The sequence below is a fragment of the Lissotriton helveticus genome, chromosome 4_1, assembly GCF_964261635.1.
Source record: "Lissotriton helveticus chromosome 4_1, aLisHel1.1, whole genome shotgun sequence".
NCBI classification, from domain to species: domain Eukaryota; kingdom Metazoa; phylum Chordata; class Amphibia; order Caudata; family Salamandridae; genus Lissotriton; species Lissotriton helveticus.
Genome location: NC_136063.1, coordinates 1,732,549,015 through 1,732,575,657, shown reverse-complemented (window position 1 = coordinate 1,732,575,657; position 26,643 = coordinate 1,732,549,015). Strand labels below are relative to the sequence as shown.

The window sequence follows — 26,643 nt, the reverse complement described above, 5'->3', positions numbered from 1 at the left end:
AACACACTTACATGCTTCAAACTTCACATTCGAAGGGGGCATTCACTAATTACACTGCAATCTCTGCAGATGGAAACAAACTAAATTAGACAAAGGAACACTGTTAGAAATGGGGGTCTCTAGTTGACAGCCGTAAAATAGGCACCCTTGCTTCAAGTCAGTGTGAGGGGAATACACTTCTAAATTAACCCCTGCTCACCCCCTTGGTAGCTTGGCACGAGCATACAGGCTTATCTCAAGGAAAGTGTGTAAAGCATTTGTGAGCACATACAGTAATACAGTAAAACACTACAAATTGACACCACACCAGTTTATAAAAATAAGTAATCTTTATCTAAACCAAAACAAGACCAAACAACTAAAAATCCACAATACAGTTATCAAGATATCCTCAAAAAGAGGTTATTGACTCAATTAAATTTTGTAACAACAAATACCTCCACTTGGAGTTATTAAGACGTTGTGACAGATGAAAATCCCAAAGAACAGCGCCGACCGCGTAGTGCACAGCTTCAGGAGCAGAGTCCAGCTGACCCCCAAAGAACAGTACCTTGGAATTGATGAAAGCAAAGACGGTGCACAGCGTCGGGGAGGTGATGCTACGTTGGCGCCAAATGGCATTGGTTCCTTACGACCCCAGGGGAGGTGAAGCCTCGGTTCCTTACTGCGGTGCAGGGGAGGTGAGACGTTGGTTTCTTACTGTTTTGGGTAGGTGACGTCACAGTGGCATAGAGGCGTCGGTTCCTTACGACGGTGCAGTGTTGATAGATTCAGAAGACACCCATGTTGAGTATCTGCTCTGCGCTGATAAAGCAACGGCATAAGTGAAGTCGGGGCTGCGGTGCGAATCAGAACGGCGCGTCATGGACATCATGAGCGGTGTCCTTGGCTCTAGTGCAGGCAGCGGCCTCGGTGACAGCTTCGAAGTCAATGCGGTATGGTGTCAGCAGGTGTCTGGCCTACGGTGCAAGTTGGGGCAGTGGGTTGTGCTCTTCACAAGCGGTGCCCACAGCATCGGTGCAGGTAACAGCGTCGCTCGTCTGTATTGCAATTTCCTTCTGTGGCAGCTGAAACAGCAGTTCCAGATGCAGAGATACAGAAGAAATGAAGTCTTTGTGTCCCTGAGACTTCAGAACAGGAGGCAAGCTCAATTTCAAGCCCTTGGAGATCTTTTCCTCAAGCTGGTGACAAAGCAAGCAGCAAAGTCCTCTTCTCTTTTCCTTGGCAGCAAGTAGCCACTGCAAGCCAAACCCAGACAGCAAACAGCACAGGGGCAGTATTCCTCCTCAGCTTCTCCGGCTCATCTCCTTGGCAAAGTTTCCTCTTGATTCCCAGAAGTAATCTAAAAGTCTGGGGTCTGGGCCCCTCTTTTTATACAAAAAAATACTTTATTCTCTGAAGGCAGAGAGTGTCTGTACCCAGCCAAAACCAGTTCTGTCCTCACTGATGCAGCTTCTTGGCAGGAGGTAGATTTAGCATTTTTGAAGGCAGACCAGGCCCATGGAGGTGAAAGGAAATCCCCCCTACTCTAAATGCAGTCCAGGTCTATTCAGCCCAGCCCTGACTTATCAGACTTCTGGAGTCACTGCCCCTCTCCAGCCTTTGTCTTCTAAAAGCCAGACATGCAATACAAAAACCTAGCAGAGGCACACTGGATGGGTAGGCAAGAAAATACCTACTTTCAAAAAGTGGTGTTTTCAAACACAGAATGTAAAAATCACCCTCACTAAAAGGTGCATTTTGACATTCTGAGTTCAGGCATACTAAACTTTATTTTCCTACCTCGGTCCCAGGGCCAGTTATGTTTGTAAGATATTATAAATAAACTCCCCATTCAGTCCTATCGGAACAGGAAGCCTTGCAATAGTGAAAAACAAAATTGGCCTTAATTCACAATCATGACACACACATCAGGGCATGTCCTACCTTTCACATACACTGCACCCTGCCCACAGTGGTACATTGATCCTACCTTAGGGGTGTCTGACATGTAAGAAAAGGGAAGGGTATGGCCTGGCAAGTGGGTGCACTTCCCAAGTCAACATGGTAATACCAGATTGCACACAGGCTCTGCAATGGCATGCCAGAGTTACATTTACAGGCTGCTTCTGTGGGTGGCAAAATCAAAGCTGCAAACCCACTAGCAGCATTTGATGTACAGTCCGTGGGCACACATGGTGCACTGTACTAGGGACTGACTAGTAAATCAAATAGCCAATCATGCAAACACCAATCTATAGCGGTAATTTACAAAGAGAGAAACTTCCACTTTGGCACGGAACAGCAGTGGCAAAGTGCCTAAAGCATCTAGGCCAGCAAAACAGAGTCCGACATACAACAAAAGCACAGGAGGCAAGGCAAGAAATGCAGGCGAGACCCATGCCAATGGTGCCAAGTCTAACAAACTCTTTATGGGGCTCTAGATCACTAGGGCCTCATTACTAATGCTCTGGTATTTTGTGCGGAAATACCTCATTGTATATATACCAAAACAGTGGGATGCTGAACTTACTGAGTTCGGGAATACTGCACCCTTCAAGTCCCATTAAAAGGAAAGGTGTGGAATTATGCTATAATACCACGTTTTCCTCATTCTGATGTGCAAAACTGGAATGTGCAGCTCTTCCCTCTACACATTCTGCCTGGCGAAATTTGTGCTCGGTAGAAGTGCAGTATTGGGGCACCTGTTGTGCTCACAATTATTTAGCACCAGACTCAGAATGAGGGCCTAAATGTCACAAAATATGTTCAATTCATTTGTTGTAAGGAGAGCTCCGGTACTCTCTAGCACAGCACTGATTATGGTGAAGTAAAACAAGAAATACTAGGACTGGGCGTAGTTTGCGTAGCAGCACTACACGTAGCTTCATGTAGTATACATTGAACTTCACGTAGTACACGTAGTCTGCGTAGCGTAGCTGATAACACGGTGCACTTGTTGACACTGTGAAAAAATTGCAAAATAATTGCAAATGGCATACTGCACAGTGCCAGTTATGATAACATAAGTATCTCTATCTTTATATGCTAAAGAGCATATAGTACTTTCTCAAAAGTGAAAACTGAAAAATTAGCAAGCAGTGAGAGAGGTGATGATTTTAGGGTCCTCCCTAATCTAGGGGGAATAACAAACAGATGCCTTGAAAACAAAGAAGCACATCTTATTGAACGATTTGGTGGTGGTCCCATCCTCTTAGGACCACCCCAAGCACAGTGATTGGCAAAAAAGCATTCCTAACCAAAGGCCCTGCAAAGCTTTATGGGATGAGATTAGCAGTGGGCAGTGAATATTATATAGTATACAATATCAAAATAGTTCTACAAGGAGCTGCAGTTCAACTGGTGGTTACTAGATGTCCCTCACAAGTCAAACTATTACCCTTTACCTGAAAAATCCTGCCAAAAACCTGAGACCCACTGTTCAGGAATATACCCTTTTTCAAACATGAGCAGGGATGTTGATAAACTGGAATATATCAACAATTTCCTTCCTGGTATGCGTATATGTGAACTGGAGTTCCCCCTTTCTTGGACCCAATCACTTGTTATGTATTTCAGAAAATGGATACGATGAGATAGAAATACAGTAATAGTTGAAAACTGCAGTAAGCTTTATCTAAAATCCGAGCTCAAATAAAGTGATGGATCTCCCTCCACAACTCCCTGATGGGCAGAATTGCCTGATGATAATGGTAATCATGTCAAAACTGCTCTAATTAGTCTACAATATTCCCATCCCACTAAGTATGTCATTTTTCAAAGCACTCAGATCACACATGAATACATAGTGTTGGGTGGGGGGGCAGCCCTGACTAAATTAAAAATGCTTCACGCTACCCCATAAACAAGGGGGATTTGCAGCCAACAGGCACAGTTCACTAACTTCTTGGCATAAGTTGGATGTGGATCACTTCTGTGACCCCCTTCTTACCCAAAGGTATAGAATCTCTAATAACCTGGACAGAGCTAACAGTATCCTATCAGACTGGCTCTCGTACACACTTGACACCCTGATCCCGGCTAAGTTGACTAACAGCTGCAGAACTTAATCGTGCCGATGGTTCAACGACAAACTAGCCCAAGCTGGGAGGGCGTGTAAAGCCCTGAAAAGGGCTTGGCGAAGACAGTATGACCCTATTCTGAAACTCCAATATTGAGCATGCATCAAACAATATCATAAGTCCATCCTGCAGGTTAGAGCGGACTCTTTTGGGGGGAATTCAAATACAGCAGTAACCCCACTAAATGCATATTCTCCCTGCCCAAGGATCTTAAAACTTCTGGGCAACATACTTCATTCCCACTCACTTCCAGTGAGCAATGTGAGATCCTTGCTGCCTTTTTTATTAAAAAGGTTGACAATATTTCTAAGACGTTTCCTCACTTAGTGCCCTGTTTAGGTTGGTCCTTTCCTTTGGTAGCTACCGGTCCATCACTTTCTGTTTTCCGGTACTTCCCCAGGAAGCCATGCAGTCTATCTGCAACAAACTTCTTATGTTATATTATGTTATGTTATTGGTGCTTATATAGCGCACAGCTGCCCTAGCAAAGTGGCGTACCGGCACGTCCAGCATCAGAAAATGGGCCTAACCAAAACCTAAACTTAAAACGGGACCGCCGGTGGATCGTCTTAAACATGACTAATTCAAGGCTTTTTTACCACAGTTATTGCCTGTGTTCTGTGACCTCATAAATGTGTCCCTAACCTTTGCTACAGTTCCCATGGCCTGGAAACATGCCAAATAGATCCCTCTCTTCAAGAAACCCACACAGGATGACTCCAAGCCTGCTAATTTTTGCCCTATTTCCATTCTCCCTTTGATGGCCAAAATCACTGAAGCCCATATTAATTTCATCCTCTCTAGTTATATTGACACCTACAATATATTGGACCCCTCTCAGAATGGTTTTCATCCACGTCATAGTACGAAATCAGCTCTCGTTATAGAATTCCAGTAGAAACCCAGGTTAGATGTGCAGGACATCTAACCTGGGCTTCTATTGGAATTCGATAACTCATATTAGCAAGCCCATTATCGCCTTTTTAGCGGTAGTTTCCTGCTGCTAAAATGGCAATAATTTTAACGAGGTTCTTGCTAATATGCCTCTATGTGTATTGCTCACCAGAATCTCAATGCCCAATCCCCAGAAATCCTTGCAGACCTTCTTACACAGTACACGCCATCCCGCCTCCTGCGCTCCTTTAATCAGCACCTGGCGGTTATACTGTGGGTTAAAAAAGCCAGAGGCGGAGGGCGTTTGTTTTGATCTTTATCTCCTAAACTTTGGAACGCCCTCCTGGTGAACATTAGAAGCATTTATGATCATATAGCTTTTCGTAAGGCTATAAAAACATATCTGTTCTCTAATTATTGGGTTGGGACGTTGTCTCTGCCGGTCTTCCTTTTGCTGTCTGTGCTCAACGCTGGGACGCCCCTTAGCTGGGGCAGCCATGCGTTCTATAAATTGTATAACATAACATAACTTCTGGATACATTCACTGCCTGATGGTGCAACAATACACTGTGGGCAAGATGTAGGTAGTTTAATACCGGTCAGTAACGGCCGAAAATCTGTGAATTTCCTGTTACCGACCGGTATTTAGCCCTTCCCAATGTAGGAGGCTGTAAATAAGGATTCGGTAATTTACCGATTCCTTATTTTAAGGAATCGGTAAAATACCGATTCCTTATTTTAAGAAATCGGTAAATTACCGAATCCTTAAAACCTATGTAGGTAGCACTTAAGTGAGTGCATTTTTGCTTTAAGGATTCGTTATTTACCACCAACTACAAGTTGGTGGTAAATACCGAATACCTTTAAAAAAGCTATTATTTGCTTTTTTCAAAGTGCCATGTGGTAGACATACATGCCCTTATAGCAATTATGTGTGCCACAAGTGCACACATGCACGATTCAGGGGTGCAACAGAGTGTCAATGTGACACCCTGCCACCCTTGAATACGCTCCCGCTATTACCGATTCGGTTATACCGAATCGGTAATAGTGAATAGCTTCCCATTCATTCCTGTGGGCCTCCAGGCCCATAGGAATGAATGAGAAGGTATTCCTTATTACCGAATCAGTATTACTGATTCGGTAATAAGGAATATTATAGAATCGATCTATTTTACCGATTTTTTACCTACATCATATTTACCGATTCCTAAATACCAAATCGGTAAAATTCGGTCCTTAAGAATCGGTAAATTGAGATTACCTACATCTGGTCCTGTATATCCAACCCCCGTAAAGGCCCCGATTGGTCAAGTTCTGTGTGGGGGCAGCTGAAAAATTAACTCAGCCGCTTGTACAATTTTAGCTTAGGAGGAAATCAAAAAATAAACTTCATGTTCTACTCTTAACTCACCAGAGCAATCAATATCACAATACCCTCTTTGCTAGCAGACACTTCTCCATACAATATGAAAATGGGGAGCAAACAATATTGGTGACATATTTACAGATGGTACATTTTTAGAATATGTGCAAACAGAGTGATGGCATGCACTTCGTTTTCTCCGTATTAATCTTTTTCGCCACCTTCTGAAAGGCAAATATTCAGTTCGCTGGCTTGCCCCGTGCTCTGTCTTGGTAGCACTGTCGAAAGTTCACTGTTCAAGCTGATAGGTAATCACCCTCCAGATTCAAGCCACTACAGTTATGCAAGTATTCCATTTTAGGAGACTGATATCCATAAACCAATTTTAAACCATTTAATCCATATTTTATTCCAAAGGTTCTTCAATATCATTGCAAGGATAGTATGACTTCACACTTTTAATGCAACAGACATGCCAATCCAGGCCTTTTTCTGTCGCATGTGAGAATACTCTTTACATCCTTGGAAACCATGCGTATAAATACCAAATGCACTTCTGGCTAATAAACCCTTCGTCAGGGGTCTGAAATGTAAATGAAGACCATCAGTTAACCAAATTGATCACAAATATGCATTTAAAAATCCTATCTTATGATTTGCTCTAGGTAAAATTTAAGCTCATCATAAAACAAATACTCTTTTCTGTGACTTCCTTGCTATTGACACCACTACTGTAAACTTGATTATAACCAAATTATCTGGTTGCTGCTGCCCAGAGACACAATTCTGCCCTCCTGCTGCTCAGCCAAGCTCGAGCAGGGGAAGGTAGAACAATAGGCATCCTGTCACCGGGCGGTGTGACAGCTTCCCAGACAGGATTTAGTGTATTTGGGATGGGGTCGGTGTGGTTGCCAGCACCTCTCAGTCTGCATGAGGGGCACATTTGGTGTCCCTGTGCATAGTCCAGTTCAAACCTGTCCTCGGAGCCGTTGGCTCGTGCTCTGGTGCAAAACTGGACAAAGGACAAGGGAGTAACCCCCCCATCCAGACCCTCCCCTGGGAGGGTCCCTGAATCTTCCCAAACCTTTCTGTAGGGCACTTAAGGGATTACCTGAGTGTAGGTTCCTAGATTCTTCATTGACTAATATTCAGATCAGATACTACTGCACTTCTACTGGTTATGCACTCTGGACTTTGCTGGACTTTGTTTGGGCCTGGCTTCGTCTCCCGTCCAGTATGCTGAATTATCTGTGCCTGTGCATCATACAGGAATCTTCAAAGGCCTGTGAAGCATCAAAGACACTTGAAGAAATCTCCCCTGGAGTGAAGCAGTTACTGAATTTACAGGCACCACAACTAAGTCGACCGGTCTGCAGATCCTGAGCTCTTCCAGACTCCGTGGGCTCTACAACACAGGTGGTGGTTTTCCACAGCTCCTGAGTCCTGCCCTGCCCTCTCACCAAGTTTGAGGCCAGTATCCCACGTGGGGGTTGCAATAACCGAACCCCTGTGCACTGCGTCCAACTTGCAGTTGCAAAGGCTTTTTGGCTTCTTTTCAAGAAGTTCTTTGGGCACTAGGTAACTCCAACCTTGAGCACCTTCAGTGACCAGAATCTTCAGCCACACCACATAGTGTGCACCATGGCCTGCATCTTTTGGTGAACTGCTTGAGGTCCTCTCTTGATTCCAGTGCCTCCGGTCTGTGGGTCATTGTTGTTTATTTTGGGCTCCCTTGATTGCTTGGAGACTGCCCTGACTCCCCAGCTTTTGCTGAGTACCCTGGGCCTTGCTGGTCCGGACATTGCTCCTCCTTTGATTCCAGCATAGGTTGCATTTGCCAAGGCTAGTTGGTGTTCCCGCCAGACACCAACCTCCTCAGCACTCAACATCCTTCGTGGGACAGCTCATGCATGGATCCTGGTCCTCCTCAGCATCGCCTGGTCCTCAGACCTGCAGAGTCAAGGTCATCATCACACATCCTGCAACACCTGACATCGGAGGGCATTCGTCTTCCAAGTCTCCTGGTCACTCCTGAGTGACAGAGACTCTGTACCCCCTGCTTGCAGGTACCTCTCATCTAAAATCCACCTTCGGATTCCAACAGACACTTTCTCCTTCTTTAGCAGCAGCACGTTCCTGAAGTCCTCCTTTGGGTTCAATGGCAGTTTCCGGCACCCTTTCACACGTATGCACGCGGCTTTCCTGGTGTAAGTAACGTGTGTACTAGGGTATGCACAGGTGGGGTGGCTCTCCAACCTTCTGTCTTCCACTGGTTTCTTTAGGGTCCACTGGGAAGGGTCCTTGATCTTTAAAACTCCAACCTCGACTTTACATAGAGTTGGACGGAGCATGCGGTCGCATTCCACACTGCACACGCTTTCCGTGGGGTCCCTATCTATTAGCCTTGGGTGGCTCCTTGGGGTCACATCACTTCTATGTCCTCTCAACCTTCTCTTGACCTGATTCCTGGTTCTTATACCACTTTCTTAGTATATGGTTTGCCCCCCCCCCCGGGTCCACTGTGTATTTTTTGCTATTTACTGTCTTTCTTTGCTGAAGTATTGTGTGTGTTGTGCGTTTCTCTGGGTAGAATATATTTCTATCTGTTAGAGAGTAATATATAATAAATATATATTTTTGTAAATACTTTGTGTGGTTCTTTTTCACTTAATCTACATTATAAAATTGCATTCTGGTGAAACAAGCTGCTTTACACTCCTTCTGGACTAAGTCTGAAGGCTGTTATCCACAGCTACCACTTAGAGAGCTTTCTAAGGTTGTCTAAGACCTCTTAAATCACCAAAAAAGTTGTCTGGACTGATGCAAGGTGCCCACTTACATTAGTGGACAGCACTTCTGTATATGTATTGTTTTCAATGTCAGTTTGTATATTGGGTTGATTTACTTTTATTGTTCATGTTGCTTGTGTATGTTCAGAATGTGTGTGAATACTTGCATGCATATGTCTGCGTGTCTGTGCATGTGCTGCACTCCCTATGTGATTTATGGTTGCTGTAATAATGTTCCATTATGTCTGTAACATTTTGGAATGCCATGATTTGAGGAAACAAACAAGAAACAATACAAACCTGGCTCAATTACATGAACCTTGACAATTTTGAACCCTAACTTTCACTAAAAGCAAAGTCACTTGAATTCACCCTGGGCACCAACTTCTCCCTCAAACAACAGTTTCCCCAAAAAATGATGACCTGGCACCAGAAAGTGACGACATGATTACTGTTCAACCCGTCGTACTCTTCCATCTTGATGATGGTAACACCTCGCTCGATGGCCTCCAAGAATCCACACTGCCACCTCTTAAGGGCATCTTACACACTGTAGCACTTCAAATCCAGGTCATGAAAAAACTGGTCATATACCTCCCATCTTAATGGAACTCAATTGGCTTCCCTGACTGGACAGCATCATCCTCAAAACCAGTAGTTTCACAAGTATCAACCACTGTTTATCTTGCAGACTTGCTCACCATCTATGGTGGGTCTTAGCACACCCACACCCACAGCCAGGACACCATCTGACTGTAGATTAGATAATCTAAAAAAGAAAAAACAAGCCCACAAACCTTATCCATCTATGTACCCAGGATCTGGAACAACATCCCTGTATCGATCAGGACTGCCTCAATGCTGCGCTAATTTAGGAAAACGTTTAAGGTGGACACATTAAAAAACACAAAAAACACAGTTGATGGACAGAATGTAGAACAATGTCATACATTCACCCCAGTACAAGGATCTGGGCCTAAATCCATCATTTTTTTGCACTCCACACCACCCCGGGTTAGACACTGGCTATATGCAAATCAGCTCTGACCCTGTGCCTCATGGGAACAGTCCAGTCCGAACTACCAAGCCATGTCTTTCCCAGACCAGAATCAAGCATCCAAGGACCGGTTTCTGGCTATCAGCCTTCATCAGCCTGGATAGCTTGACTCCAGTGGTGTGGAGAGCCTGGGACTCACGTCTGAGCATACCCAGCCCACTCGGGGTGAAATTGCAAAAAACACAGTTGATGGACAGAATGTAGAACAATGTCATACATTCACCCCAGTACAAGGATCTGGGCCTAAATCCATCGTTTTTTTGCACTCCACACCACCCCGGGTTAGACACTGGCTATATGCAAATCACCTCTGACCCTGTGCCTCATGGGAACAGTCCAGTCCGAACTACCAAGCCATGCCTTTCCCAGACCGGAATCAAGCATCCAAGGACTGGTTTCTGGCTATCAGCCTTCATTCAGCCTGGATAGCTTGACTCCAGTGGTGTGGAGAGCCTGGGACTCACGTCTGAGCATACCCAGCACACTCGGGGTGAAAATTGCAAAAAACACAGTTGATGGACAGAATGTAGAACAATGTCATACATTCACCCCAGTACAAGGATCTGGGCCTAAATCCATCGTTTTTTTGCACTCCACACCACCCTGGGTTAGACACTGGCTATATGCAAATCAGCTCTGACCCTGTGCCTCATGGGAACAGTCCAGTCCGAACTACCAAGCCATGCCTTTCCCAGACCGGAATCAAGCATCCAAGGACCGGTTTCTGGCTATCAGCCTTCATCAGCTGTGTTTTTTGCAATTTTCACCCCGAGTGGGCTGGGTATGCTCAGACGTGAGTCCCAGGCTCTCCACACCACTGGAGTCAAGCTATCCAGGCTGAATGAAGGCTGATAGCCAGAAACCGGTCCTTGGATGCTTGATTCCGGTCTGGGAAAGACATGGCTTGGTAGTTCGGACTGGACTGTTCCCATGAGGCACAGGGTCAGAGCTGATTTGCATATAGCCAGTGTCTAACCCAGGGTGGTGTGGAGTGCAAAAAAACGATGGATTTAGGCCCAGATCCTTGTACTGGGGTGAATGTATGACATTGTTCTACATTCTGTCCATCAACTGTGTTTTTTGCAATTTTCACCCCGAGTGGGCTGGGTATGCTCAGACGTGAGTCCCAAGCTCTCCACACCACTGGAGTCAAGCTATCCAGGCTGAATGAAGGCTGATAGCCAGAAACCGGTCCTTGGATGCTTGATTCCGGTCTGGGAAAGACATGGCTTGGTAGTTCGGACTGGACTGTTCCCATGAGGCACAGTGTCAGAGCTGATTTGCATATAGCCAGTGTCTAACCCAGGGTGGTGTGGAGTGCAAAAAAAACGATGGATTTAGGCCCAGATCCTTGTACTGGGGTGAATGTATGACATTGTTCTACATTCTGTCCATCAACTGTGTTTTTTGCAATTTTCACCCCGAGTGGGCTGGGTATGCTCAGACGTGAGTCCCAGGCTCTCCACACCACTGGAGTCAAGCTATCCAGGCTGAATGAAGGCTGATAGCCAGAAACCGGTCCTTGGATGCTTGATTCCGGTCTGGGAAAGACTTGGCTTGGTAGTTCGGACTGGACTGTTCCCATGAGGCACAGGGTCAGAGCTGATTTGCATATAGCCAGTGTCTAACCCAGGGTGGTGTGGAGTGCAAAATAACGATGGATTTAGGCCCAGATCCTTGTACTGGGGTGAATGTATGACATTGTTCTGCATTCTGTCCATCAACTGTGTTTTTTGCAATTTTCACCCCGAGTGGGCTGGGTATGCTCAGACGTGAGTCCCAGGCTCTCCACACCACTGGAGTCAAGCTATCCAGGCTGAATGAAGGCTGATAGCCAGAAACCGGTCCTTGGATGCTTGATTCCGGTCTGGGAAAGACATGGCTTGGTAGTTCGGACTGGACTGTTCCCATGAGGCACAGGGTCAGAGCTGATTTGCATATAGCCAGTGTCTAACCCAGGGTGGTGTGGAGTGCAAAAAAACGATGGATTTAGGCCCAGATCCTTGTACTGGGGTGAATGTATGACATTGTTCTACATTCTGTCCATCAACTGTGTTTTTTGCAATTTTCACCCCAAGTGGGCTGGGTATGCTCAGGCGTGAGTCCCAGGCTCTCCACACCACTGGAGTCAAGCTATCCAGGCTGAATGAAGGCTGATGGCCAGAAACCGGTCCTTGGATGCTTGATTCCGGTCTGGTAAAGACATGGCTTGGTAGTTCGGACTGGACTGTTCCCATGAGGCACAGGGTCAGAGCTGATTTGCATATAGCCAGTGTCTAACCCAGGGTGGTGTGGAGTGCAAAAAAACGATGGATTTAGGCCCAGATCCTTGTACTGGGGTGAATGTATGACATTGTTCTACATTCTGTCCATCAACTGTGTTTTTTGCAATTTTCACCCCGAGTGGGCTGGGTATGCTCAGACGTGAGTCCCAGGCTCTCCACACCACTGGAGTCAAGCTATCCAGGCTGAATGAAGGCTGATAGCCAGAAACCGGTCCTTGGATGCTTGATTCCGGTCTGGGAAAGACATGGCTTGGTAGTTCGGACTGGACTGTTCCCATGAGGCACAGGGTCAGAGCTGATTTGCATATAGCCAGTGTCTAACCCAGGGTGGTGTGGAGTGCAAAAAAACGATGGATTTAGGCCCAGATCCTTGTACTGGGGTGAATGTATGACATTGTTCTACATTCTGTCCATCAACTGTGTTTTTTGCAATTTTCACCCCGAGTGGGCTGGGTATGCTCAGACATGAGTCCCAGGCTCTCCACACCACTGGAGTCAAGCTATCCAGGCTGATTAAAGCTGATAGCCAGAAACCGGTCCTTGGATGCTTGATTCCGGTCTGGGAAAGGCATGGCTTGGTAGTTCGGACTGGACTGTTCCCATGAGGCACAGGGTCAGAGCTGATTTGCATATAGCCAGTGTCTAACCCAGGGTGATGTGGAGTGCAAAAAAACCGATGGATTTAGGCCCAGATCCTTGTACTGGGGTGAATGTATGACATTGTTCTACATTCTGTCCATCAACTGTGTTTTTTGCAATTTTCACCCCGAGTGGGCTGGGTATGCTCAGACGTGAGTCCCAGGCTCTCCACACCACTGGAGTCAAGCTATCCAGGCTGATGAAGGCTGATAGCCAGAAACCGGTCCTTGGATGCTTGATTCCGGTCTGGGAAAGGCATGGCTTGGTAGTTCAGACTGGACTGTTCCCATGAGGCACAGGGTCAGAGCTGATTTGCATATAGCCAGTGTCTAACCCAGGGTGGTGTGGAGTGCAAAAAAACGATGGATTTAGGCCCAGATCCTTGTACTGGGGTGAATGTATGACATTGTTCTACATTCTGTCCATCAACTGTGTTTTTTGCAATTTTCACCCCAAGTGGGCTGGGTATGCTCAGGCGTGAGTCCCAGGCTCTCCACACCACTGGAGTCAAGCTATCCAGGCTGAATGAAGGCTGATAGCCAGAAACCGGTCCTTGGATGCTTGATTCCGGTCTGGGAAAGACATGGCTTGGTAGTTCGGACTGGACTGTTCCCATGAGGCACAGGGTCAGAGCTGATTTGCATATAGCCAGTGTCTAACCCAGGGTGGTGTGGAGTGCAAAAGAACGATGGATTTAGGCCCAGATCCTTGTACTGGGGTGAATGTTTGACATTGTTCTACATTCTGTCCATCAACTGTGTTTTTTGCAATTTTCACCCCGAGTGGGCTGGGCATGCTCAGACGTGAGTCCCAGGCTCTCCACACCACTGGAGTCAAGCTATCCAGGCTGAATGAAGGCTGATAGCCAGAAACCGGTCCTTGGATGCTTGATTCCGGTCTGGTAAAGACATGGCTTGGTAGTTCGGACTGGACTGTTCCCATGAGGCACAGGGTCAGAGCTGATTTGCATATAGCCAGTGTCTAACCCAGGGTGGTGTGGAGTGCAAAAAAACGATGGATTTAGGCCCAGATCCTTGTACTGGGGTGAATGTATGACATTGTTCTACATTCTGTCCATCAACTGTGTTTTTTGCAATTTTCACCCCGAGTGGGCTGGGTATGCTCAGACGTGAGTCCCAGGCTCTCCACACCACTGGAGTCAAGCTATCCAGGCTGAATGAAGGCTGATAGCCAGAAACCGGTCCTTGGATGCTTGATTCCGGTCTGGGAAAGACATGGCTTGGTAGTTCGGACTGGACTGTTCCCATGAGGCACAGGGTCAGAGCTGATTTGCATATAGCCAGTGTCTAACCCAGGGTGGTGTGGAGTGCAAAAAAACGATGGATTTAGGCCCAGATCCTTGTACTGGGGTGAATGTATGACATTGTTCTACATTCTGTCCATCAACTGTGTTTTTTGCAATTTTCACCCCGAGTGGGCTGGGTATGCTCAGACATGAGTCCCAGGCTCTCCACACCACTGGAGTCAAGCTATCCAGGCTGATTAAAGCTGATAGCCAGAAACCGGTCCTTGGATGCTTGATTCCGGTCTGGGAAAGGCATGGCTTGGTAGTTCGGACTGGACTGTTCCCATGAGGCACAGGGTCAGAGCTGATTTGCATATAGCCAGTGTCTAACCCAGGGTGATGTGGAGTGCAAAAAAACCGATGGATTTAGGCCCAGATCCTTGTACTGGGGTGAATGTATGACATTGTTCTACATTCTGTCCATCAACTGTGTTTTTTGCAATTTTCACCCCGAGTGGGCTGGGTATGCTCAGACGTGAGTCCCAGGCTCTCCACACCACTGGAGTCAAGCTATCCAGGCTGATGAAGGCTGATAGCCAGAAACCGGTCCTTGGATGCTTGATTCCGGTCTGGGAAAGGCATGGCTTGGTAGTTCGGACTGGACTGTTCCCATGAGGCACAGGGTCAGAGCTGATTTGCATATAGCCAGTGTCTAACCCAGGGTGGTGTGGAGTGCAAAAAAAACGATGGATTTAGGCCCAGATCCTTGTACTGGGGTGAATGTATGACATTGTTCTACATTCTGTCCATCAACTGTGTTTTTTTGCAATTTTCACCCCGAGTGGGCTGGGTATGCTTAGACGTGAGTCCCAGGCTCTCCACACCACTGGAGTCAAGCTATCCAGGCTGATGAAGGCTGATAGCCAGAAACCGGTCCTTGGATGCTTGATTCCGGTCTGGGAAAGGCATGGCTTGGTAGTTCGGACTGGACTGTTCCAATGAGGCACAGGGTCAGAGCTGATTTGCATATAGCCAGTGTCTAACCCAGGGTGGTGTGGAGTGCAAAAAAAACGATGGATTTAGGCCCAGATCCTTGTACTGGGGTGAATGTATGACATTGTTCTACATTCTGTCCATCAACTGTGTTTTTTGCAATTTTCACCCAGAGTGGGCTGGATATGCTCAGACGTGAGTCCCAGGCTCTCCACACCACTGGAGTCAAGCTATCCAGGCTGATGAAGGCTGATAGCCAGAAACCGGTCCTTGGATGCTTGATTCCGGTCTTGGTAGTTCGGACTGGACTGTTCCCATGAGGCACAGGGTCAGAGCTGATTTGCATATAGCCAGTGTCTAACCCAGGGTGGTGTGGAGTGCAAAAAAAACGATGGATTTAGGCCCAGATCCTTGTACTGGGGTTAATGTATGACATTGTTCTACATTCTGTCCATCAACTGTGTTTTTTGCAATTTTCACCCCGAGTGGGCTGGGTATGCTCAGACGTGAGTCCCAGGCTCTCCACACCACTGGAGTCAAGCTATCCAGGCTGATGAAGGCTGATAGCCAGAAACCGATCCTTGGATGCTTGATTCCGGTCTGGGAAAGGCATGGCTTGGTAGTTCGGACTGGACTGTTCCCATGAGGCACAGGGTCAGAGCTGATTTGCATATAGCCAGTGTCTAACCCAGGGTGGTGTGGAGTGCAAAAAAAAACGATGGATTTAGGCCCAGATCCTTGTACTGGGGTGAATGTATGACATTGTTCTACATTCTGTCCATCAACTGTGTTTTTTGCAATTTTCACCCCGAGTGGGCTGGGTATGCTCAGACGTGAGTCCCAGGCTCTCCACACCACTGGAGTCAAGCTATCCAGGCTGATGAAGGCTGATAGCCAGAAACCGGTCCTTGGATGCTTGATTCCGGTCTGGGAAAGGCATGGCTTGGTAGTTCGGACTGGACTGTTCCCATGAGGCACAGGGTCAGAGCTGATTTGCATATAGCCAGTGTCTAACCCAGGGTGGTGTGGAGTGCAAAAAAAAGATGGATTTAGGCCCAGATCCTTGTACTGGGGTGAATGTATGACATTGTTCTACATTCTGTCCATCAACTGTGTTTTTTGCAATTTTCACCCCGAGTGGGCTGGGTATGCTCAGACGTGAGTCCCAGGCTCTCCACACCACTGGAGTCAAGCTATCCAGGCTGATGAAGGCTGATAGCCAAAAACCGGTCCTTGGATGCTTGATTCCGGTCTGGGAAAGGCATGGCTTGGTAGTTCGGACTGGACTGTTCCCATGAGGCACAGGGTCAGAGCTGATTTGCATATAGCCAGTGTCTAACCCAGGGTGGTGTGGAGTGCAAAAAAAAACGATGGATTTAGGCCCAGATCCTTGTACTGGGGTGAATGTATGACATTGTTCTACATTCTGTCCATCAACTGTGTTTTTTGCACATTAAAAAACACAACATCACAATGCATTAATAATCTACAAACCACCGATCTCTTCTACCAATCATTGACTTTATGCTTGTCTTTGGCTCATTGGCAGATATATAGAAGGAATTGCAGTGCCAAGAATGCAGGATGGAGCCGTGTGTCCTTTGCTTGCAACTTTGCCGGTTTACCTGTGCCTGTGCCGGAGCCCAAGTAGCCACTGCCATTATCACAGAGGGATCAGCTTGGGGAAGTAAAACCACAACCCCCAAGCTGCAAGATGGAGCGCCCAGCAGGCGCGTCACTAGCTCGACACTGCCAGCACTTGAGGCGCTTTAAATTCCGGGCAGGGCTCACGCAGTGCGGGACACGGGCGGGCGTGCCCGGGCCAAGAGCCGGCCCATCTGCGCCCGTCTGCGCCCGTCCGTGTCAGGACGTGGCAGGGCAGGGGCAGCCCCCGTGCCTGTGCAATTGAACAAGACGGTAAGGAGTATTCTGTTATTTGACCACCGCTACCATCATCAAACATGGGCAAAAGGAAATTACCAACGCAAGGAGGAAAAGTACCCCCTAACACTGCCCGATAACAAACTATTTAAAAAGTGCAGTGGGCATTATTGGAAGCGAAATCGTACAAGTTGAGGAACAATTGGCGGCTACTAAAACTACACTTAATGCCGCGATAAGGGACAATGTATTAGAGGGCGAGGTCGTACCACAATTAGGTATGCATGAGAAGGGTGAAAAGCCTAAGGAGAAAGGTTGTAGTAGAAGTATTGATCCTGACTCTGAACACTCTTATGGACTATCAAATGGACAACTCAATCCATGTGTGTTTACCTCGCCACTGGAGATTTCTTTGCTGTCTAATGTTACATCACCAATATCCCCTCCGGCTAAAAAGAAAAAGAATCAACCAGCAACTGTCACCATCCCCCTAACGAAAGTGCAGGTTGAGGGGCAGGCAACCAAGCCTACTAATAATAATAATAATAAAACCATTTATTAAGCGCCTGAATACACTAGGACAGTGCGTCTCCGCGCTAGGATGCGTTCCAACACAGAAAGACCACGGAGATGAGAGGGGACCAAAGAAAAAGAAACCCTAAGTTAAAACTAATCTTCCGGAAATAAATGGGTCTTCAGTTTTTGACGGAACTTGGTTTCCGACGGCTCCATCCGCAATTCAACAGGAAGGTCATTCCATTGTTGTCTGGCCAGGAATCCAAACGATCGCCCTCCCATCCGTGCTTTATATATGGGAGGTATCGCAAACTGCATACTGCCCATGGATCTCAGGAGTCAACTAGGATGATAGATGGTTAACAACTTGGGAAGATAGACCGGACCCCTGCCATGTGCAATACGGTGACTAAAGCACATGGTCTTAAACCTGATGCGTTCCCTCATGGGGAGCCAGTGCAAGCGCTGAAGCACACGTTTACTTGACCACCTCCTCGGCAGCTTCAGCACATGCCTGGCCGCTGCATTTTGGACACATTGTAACTGGGTCAATCCCCTTTTACTGAGGCCACAGAGCAGGACATTCCCATAATCAAGATGGGACGTAACCAGTGTGTGGACCAGAGTTTTCCTATCTTTCATAGGTAGGAGATCCAAGATCTTCCGCAGGACCTTCAAAATGCCATAGCATCTCCCCGCCATCTTACCTATGTGTTGGGAGTATGTGAGCTTGGAATCCAAGAGAACACCCAAGTTCTTCACGGTGTCAGAGGGGATAGGTGTAGGACCCAGGTCAGTGGGCCACCAGGCTGATGACCAGATTGAAGGTGAGGAGCCAATCACAAGCAGTTCCGTCTTGTTGCCGTTAAGGCGAAGACAGTTGCACTTCATCCAATTTGCCAGTGCCACAAGGCACTCCGTGAAATTACCAGCCGTCTCAACTGGGTTATGGGATAGAGTGACCACCAGTTGCGTATCTCAAACCTATGATAAAATCTAAATCTAAGAATAAAAGGGGGGCTAAAACTGTTTTCAAAAGGGATGATTTTAAAAAGAATAGCCAGGAGGAATGTGATCATGAAAAGTTATTAAAAAAAATCTACTGTAAACTAGACAACATCGAAAGACGTCCTATGACCGAAATCAAATCACTACAGAAAGACGTGGCCTTTCTAGCAGACCTTGTTCTTAATAATCAACCACTAAATAAAAATGAAATATCTAGCCCTATGGGATTAGTTTGAAATGTACTTAGCAAAGATACAGAGGAAGGGGAACGTGTAACCACTATAGATAAGCCTGTACACAGAGAGTTAGAGAAAATAAATATGCCAAACTTGAAAAAGAAATTATAGTGCAACCGGACTTAGTCCAGAGATCAGATAAAGAAGCCGAATCCCATGATAATCCTTATTCCATTAGGGAATCCAATACCCCGCCCTCATCTAGAAGAGCATTACCTGGAAAGGATGAACCTAATGGTCCAGTACTGTTTATTCACCCGCCCCAGGCCACACCATACGTCATTGTCTTAAAAGAAAATTCCAAAACCAAATACAAACCAGAGAGAAACGTTTGATTCTTTAAACACTCAAGTAGTTCACTGGTTTGCCACTAATAGTGCTGTTGGGGCTCATACCCTCTACCAAGAAATAATCATGCTAAGGAGTTAGTATATGGTCACGTCACCTCGAAGCTTAAGAACTTTTGTTTTGTCAGAATATTACCAATTCTTGGAACTTCGATTGCTAGAAGGTCAGGTTTTTGTCATAATACATTGTTATAATAATATTTTGACAAATCAAAGTGTAATGTAATGACATTGCTGGAAAATGATCTGGATACATTTTTGAAGAGTGTCAAAGTGGTTTATATTCTGATATGGGCGGGCAATTTTAATTGTGTTAAGTGTGCTCATGAGATGGGTGAACCCTGCGGTATTATGATGTTCTCGGGGATAGGGTTCCACACTTTGTACACAATGGGTATGGTGAGACAATTAACTATATGATGCATAGGTATGATTTATCTGTCTCAGAACCAACAGGCCTGGATGGAAAATATTCGGCACCTTCATTAGTAAGAAGTAGATTGTCCTCTAATATAGTTCATTTTATTATATCCTTTAACTGTTGTAACCAGGTGATTTCTTCTTACATTAAAAATAATATCTTTAGTGACCATAACCCATTAACTGTCAAAATTAGGCTCAAACTTCCTTCTAGAATAAAAGGAAAACAACTAGTTGAAGGAATTACTACTCATGGTAACAATGGAGTCTCTAATAAAAGGCAGGAGTGAATCCAACAACTTTTATGGTACAGTTTATAAGGAAATCGCAAGGTGATATTGACATTTGTCTTGAAGTCTCTTCCACTGTCCCTGCAATTGTTATTGCCTTTTGCAATATCACCACCTTTATTGCCGGGGACCTCACAACTAAAAGAAAAAAGCAAATGTGCAATATAAATCCTAGATGGATTAACCATCTATGTTCAAAACTAAATAGAGACTTGAAATTGTCGTTAAAACAAAAACCAAGAGATAATATAAGGATTCGTACAGTGAGGAAATAGTATCAACATTCCCTACAAGAACGGAAAATAGAGATACGTGAGGGGGCGTGGGAAAAACTAACCCAAGCTGCAGCCACAAATGATCAAGTGCTATTCTGGAAAGTTGTAAATCTACCTTTTTTAAAGAGAATAGTGTAGTAAAAATTGATACTGTTATCCCTCCGGTAGCGTGGGTATCCCACTTTGAGCATATTTTTAACCCAGGTGCTATAAAAAATATTAATGTAATTGTAGATAAATGTATAACTATAGAATCGGTCACAATGGCTCCAATAACTCCAGATGAGATTAAAACTGCACTGGAAAAAAAGTGCAAATGGGAAAGCATCTGGTGCAGATGGTGTGCCAATCGACGTATTCAAGTTTAACATAACTCTCTGGATTCCTATTTTATTTAATTTTTTTAACGCAACATTGAAAGGCGCTTTACCAGCAACCTGGGTAGAGAGCATTATTGTACCCATATTCAAAAAGGGGGACAGGGGAATGGCAAATTGCTACCACCCAATATCTCTTCTTGGCTCCTCCTTTAAAGTGATGGGCCGTATTTTGTTAGAAAGCCTTGAAAACTGGGCAACTGAGGGCAACATCTTATCAGATGCCCAGCATGGATTCAGAAGAGGTATTGGAACAGTGGAACAATGCCTGAATTTAGATTTACTAATAGGGAAGTATACCCTAGTAAAAGAAGGGGCTCTACAGCTATGATTTGTAGATCTAATTAGTGCTTTTGACCTAGTTAATCATCAAACAATATGGCAAACACTAAAGGGGCAAGGAGGACCCCAAGAAATTATCAACTACCTGTCCCAGATCTAAAATTTGTTAACTTCTAGGGTAAGTTTTTGTAAAAAAGGAGAATGTATATCAGCCTTTGGAGTTACATGAGGCATAAGACAGGTTTGCGTTTTAGCGCTTTTTTTATTCTCCCTTTATATTAATAGTCTAGATTCCTTCTTACAATCACTACTAGCAGATGCTCCAAAAATTGGTACACGCCCTACGCCAGTCTTCTTATATGTGGACAAGGCTGTCCTAATCTCTAGGACAGCAATTGGGCTGCAACTTTTGATTGAAAACTTTGTGTCATTTATGACCGACAACAGTTTACAGATAAATAAAAAAAAAACACTTTGTGATGACATGAGGGAAAAACAGACCTAAGATCAGACAACATCATGCTGGCGGCGTTGTTATAAATAGAGTCTCCACCTTCTCATATTTAGGAATGCTTTTTAGCAAAACTGGCCGTTCGAATATGCACATCGAATTTAAAGCATGACATTTTTAAGAGTGACGGAAAGTATTTTTAGATTTGCCACAAAACTAGGAAATAGGCCCAGATGAGAGATTTTAGCCCTGTACCGGAGCAAGTGCATTACTGGGGTTTGCTATGGGGGTTGGATTTGGGGGAGAGCACCTATTGCTACTATGCAAACACAAGAAAATAAATTTCTTAAAAGATTATTAGCGGTCCCTCTAGCTACTGCTTATTGCATAGTACATAAGGAATTAATGGCCCCATACCTAACCGATACAATAAATTTAGCTGCCCTGCTCATGTGGCGAGGGATATGGTCCAAGGATGAAACTAAATTAATGAAAGAAATAATGATGGACTGTCTGACATTCTTTTTTAATAGGAAAATCCCATGATTGGAGCATATTTCCAAACTATTAACCTATTGTAAAATTGACTTTGACAAAAAGAATCCATCGACCATCCAAGAGATTAGTAAAATGGACCTGAGGGCTAGATATACCAAACTTGTGGAAAACGATAGAGATATAGCTGCTAATTCTAAAAAAAAGTGTTGTCTCCTACCATGAATGAGTAGTTATGGTTGGCTTACCCTTATACCTTGTATTGGTGACAAATATCCAGCAAAGATTCTACCTAACAAGGTTGAGGACGGATACTTTACATTTTTTTAGTAGCCTTCCCTAAAACGGAAAAATGGAATTTCAACTTACCTAACTGCCCATGTGATGGAAGATCTGCACAATCAACCATGCACTTTATCCTATTTTGTAATTTTTATACAGACCTACAGAAATTATTTTTAAAGCCTTTATTTTTTATCTAATAGACTTTTTAATCATAAACATGCTTTCCACCATATTTTTTATTTGGGAAACGCAAAAATTTTTAATTCTGTGATCAGATATGTACAACGTGCAATTAGAAAAAGAAAAGACTATACCTATCAGGAAGCCTTATTATATGAGATCGAGGATGACATAATCATGCAGTGTAAATATAAACTTTCATAAGACTAACTTGTAGAGAGAATTGTAGACCATAACATATTATATATATATATCCCATCTTATACACAAGTATTTGTATTTCTCACATTACCTTGAAAACAATCAACCTTAAAAGCTATCATTCCTCACTAACCTTTTAAATGTGTCTCCTCCTCTCTTGCCAAACAACTTTCAGCTTCTATCTGTTCCCTTCTTAATCTTTCATTGAAGGAGGGTCATCTTCCACTTGAATGGAAGGCGGCACAAGTCATTCCAATTTGTAAAAACACTAAGGCCTCTATGGAAGACCATTCTAATTTGCGACCATTTTCCCTTCTACCTCTCCTGAGCAAACAGTTGAAAAAATATATTAACAAACACCTGTCAGACCATGTTGAATCTTCAGGCAGCCTTGACGCATCGCAATCAAGCTTTAGGCCCAAACATAGTATGAAGACAGACCTGGTGGCTGCCACGTACAACATCAGATAGCATTAGATAGCGGCCAAAAGCGGCCAATCCACTCTCCTAGTGCTGTTAGATCTCTCAGCCGCATTCAACATGGTCGGCCACCAGATTTTGCTCAGAAGACTGGAGGAATCTGGAATCGGTGAATGGCCTTGCGGTGGATGACAAGCTTTCTCTCCAACTGCTCTCAGGCAGTCAACCTGGGACCTTTCCTCTCTAAAACTAGGGAGCCGACCAAGGGAGTGCCCCAGGGCTCATACTTAAGCCCCACTTTGTTTAATATCTATGTCACTCCCTTTGCCGACCTTCTGAGGACTTATGGGTTTAAACCAATATCATAAACGGCTGACACCCAGCTTACCGTCTCATTTAATAACATCACCCTCTCCGCTCAGTCTACCTTCTCCTCCGGCATGTTAGCAATCTCCCAATGGATGCATAACAATATTTTACAACTAAATGCCGGGAAGACTGAGATTATGCTCTTTGGAGAGGCTTCACTGTTTTGGTCACCGGAATGGTGGCCAGGAGAGCTGGGTGTTTCCCCTGTGCCTAAGGCAGCAGAACAAAATCTAGGTGTTCGCATCGAGCAGGCCTTGACCATGAAAGAACACGTGACTCACACTGTTGGCTCCTGCTTCCATGTGCTTCGTCAGTTTAGACGAGTTTTCCCCTTTCTTCCAGACTCCATCCAAAAACTCTTATCCAGCCTTTGGTATTGAGCAGACTGGACTACTGAAATGTCTTGCTGGTCTCAGCTAATGAGTCGTCGCTGGACTGTTTACAAGTAGTCCAGAACACACCAGCTCCTTTGGTACTAAACACCCATTACAGAACCGCCTCTCTTCCGCTTCTTCAACAGCTCCATTGGCTTCCAGTGCGAAAACGTTTAAAGTTTAAAGTTTGCTGCATCGTCCATAAAGCGGTATATGGTAACGGCCAAGTTTACCTCTCAGAGAAATTTAATCGCTACACCCCCTCTAGGGATCTCCGCTCTGGTTCCAAATCTCCTCTTGTGGTTCCTCGGGTCAAGAAGTCAAGGACCGGCGGGAAAGCTTTCTTGTATCTGGCTCCCCTTTACTGGAATCAGCTTCCCACCTCGCTGAGGCAATGCCCGAACCATCTTTAGTTCAGAAAGTCTCTGAAAAATGTTCTGTTTTAGACTCACTTTTGCGCCAGCCTTCTCTTGTATGAATTACCCCCTTTGGGGGTAATTCAGGTGCTATACAAACTCCATAAATAAATAAAGGTGACCTGAGAAGAACTCTTTCTTTCTGCAAGGAACTTGATTCAAAACCAAACAAGCGCATAATCACTCATTTCTAGAGGTGGTAACTAAAATAGGGAACTTAGTTCTAGCCAATATAAGAGGCATTTCTATTTTTGTTTCTTTCAGAAAGGCATTGAACACTCATATATATTGAATTCACCAGTACTTGATCTAGTATAATATATCTTATGTTTGATGGTCTTATTTCTCACTCTCTTATAACATGTTCTTATTCTATGAAAAATAAGCAAATGCCTCATGGGAATGGTGGCATTATAGAAAACTATTACATACATTATTACAAGGGTTCTTAGCATGCATTACTTGGGCCAAAATTAGGGACAGATTTACTAACATTTTATGCTGCACAATGCAGCAAAACAACTTGCTGCGCTGCGTTAAATGGAGAAGGCAGGAATGTACCATATCTACTGAGATATGGTGCATTCCTGCTGTCCATCTGTGCTGGCTAGCTAGTGGCTGCCTACTGCCAACTCAGTCACCCTTACTCCATGGTGCAAGGGTGCCTGCATTAGCAGGATTGCTTTTGTGCAGGAAGGGAAACGTTCCTGCACAAAAACAATCCACTAAGGCTCCTTGTTATGCCTTCATTGAGAAGGTGTACTATTTTGAAGGATTTACAGTATTTCTAGTGTTAGTAAATCTGAGAATGGGCCAAAAACCATGGGTGGATGCGTGGGAACACCCCTGATCAACTTTCACCTTCTAAATCTGGTAAACACAGACTGTGGGTCAAGCCTTTTATGTGGCATAAGTCTGTGGAGAATCCTGCGGCCTAAAAGAGGCAGCGACTTGTGTTGCCTTGTGCTACTCCAGATTTACTATTCAAGGCAGAGCCACGCAAGTTGGCTCTCCCTGCCATAGTAAATCTCACTTAAGGGCTTGCGTTGCCCTTGTGTCACCTTGCAACAAAAGCCATTGATAAATCTGGCCCTGGATGTTCCTGATGAGCAGAGTTTTTATATAATGTTAAGTGAGTGAGACATATGTCGGCAAGATATGTTATTCTGGTTAATGAATCTTAACCCAGGTTATAGATGGGTTTTGAAAAGTTGAACAATTATTCCAAATATTTGCATTAACAAATGCATAAAACATGCATGGGCATGTCAGGGTGAGCATGTTGGAGGCGCGATACTGAAGATTGGCAAATGCAGCACCATGTTTCAACAAAGCCGAGATCGGGCTAAGCTTAGGCGATCGCTCTCATTAGTCCATAAAACCACTTTATATCTGTGCAGTGAATATAATGCAGGGATTAACATCCTCAGAAGAGGTCACTAACACCTACTGCCACCTTCACTGTTGATCAATAATGAGTAAATTCAGCATCAGGTAAAAACACCTATTTCTCGAAACCATATTTTGGGCTGCAGCATTCATATGCCTTATTTGTTTGAAACTCTTTGTACCCTACCGGTTCGGACTGAGAATTACATTTTGATAGAAGTATTAAAAATTCCTTAGGGTGCAACAGCAATAGAGGAAGCAAGAAGATACTGAGTAGCAATAGTCCTATTACTAAGGATAACCATGTATTAGTTTGAAGATAACATAATGAGGGATTCTTCACTGAACGTCCTACAGATGCAAAATTAGTATCAAAATCCTCAGGTTCTGTGCTAAACACAAAGGGAAATGGTAGTGCAAGTATCTACTGCAAATCCTATAGCTTGGAATTTGTTGATCAAACTGTGCACATGGGTGCATTAATACGATCAATATCTTTGATTCTTTTGTATTTTTTATTACCCACTCATGCACCTACCTATTTTTGTCCCCTTACGATCTCGATTTCCCTTTACCTTCCTGGAAGATGCTCACTCCCCCATTCGAGCAATAAACAGGTAGATGGAAACCTCCCTCCCACGTCCTATTGGGTGTATGGAAGCGCATCCAGAAACACCCTTCCCAACATCTCGCCTGACATTATGCATTAAAGTTTCCACCTCCTGGTTTGGGCTATGTGTACATTTTTGACTAAATTAACCTTACGTCGATCATTGACCCAGATATGGTACCCTGAATATCCTTCCATTTTAGCATTTGGATCTATTTTTGGAGTCCTCACACTTTTTCTGTAGAGTTTTCATTTGCAGGTCATATTGGTTGCTTTTGACTTTACTTGTTATTCCATTTGGGTTACACTAACAACTAAATACTGGTGGGTTTGCATGGAAGCCCCAGTCTTTCAGCAATTGCATCTACTTTTTTCCCAGTGCTTCCATCTTGGGACCTTACTCAATTTGAAATTTGTATTATTGTATTAGGGCTTCAGCTGAAGTTTGGTTAACTAACTTCCCAGTATGCTAAACCATTGGTTCTGCAGC

General features: G+C 44.7%; 1 protein-coding gene across 1 annotated transcript in view; it reads right to left on the bottom strand.

The window, feature by feature from the left end:
* Positions 1-26,643, bottom strand: part of LOC144827667 (glycine receptor subunit alpha-4) — a 387,510-nt gene that overhangs the window by 309,767 nt on the left and 51,100 nt on the right. The window lies entirely within an intron of this gene.